We start from the raw sequence: 469 nt of genomic DNA, 5'->3' as shown, positions 1-469 counted from the left end.
CGCCGGCCCCACCTGGAGCCCCTGCCTGGTGCGTGCGGGGGCTACTCGCTGCACTCGGGTGCCTGTGCGGGCAGCGTGGGGACGCGAGCAAGCGGGGATGCCCCGGGAACAACAAGATTTCGCTCGGCGGGAGGAAGAGGCGAGGAGGAAACTTGTCGGTTACCTAGGAGTCAGAGATGGAACGCAAAGGCCTCCAAAGGTAGGTAGGTAGGTGATAGATATACGATAGATAGATAGATAGATAGATAGATAGATAGATAGATAGATAGATAGATAGATAGATAGATAGATAGATGGATGATACAGACAGACAGACAGATGTAGGTATATAGACGATAGAATGAATATACCTGAGAACACCGGATGTAGAGACGCGCCGTGTCACTCACACTGGCGAATCAGAGCAGGCAGCAGACCTTAGTGAAGGGCCCAGAAGGCTGGGAGTGGAAACCTGCACAGATGTCCTGGC

Source organism: Pteropus vampyrus, unplaced genomic scaffold (genome assembly GCF_000151845.1).
Source record: "Pteropus vampyrus isolate Shadow unplaced genomic scaffold, Pvam_2.0 Scaffold93, whole genome shotgun sequence".
NCBI classification, from domain to species: domain Eukaryota; kingdom Metazoa; phylum Chordata; class Mammalia; order Chiroptera; family Pteropodidae; genus Pteropus; species Pteropus vampyrus.
This window is presented reverse-complemented; position numbering follows the sequence as displayed.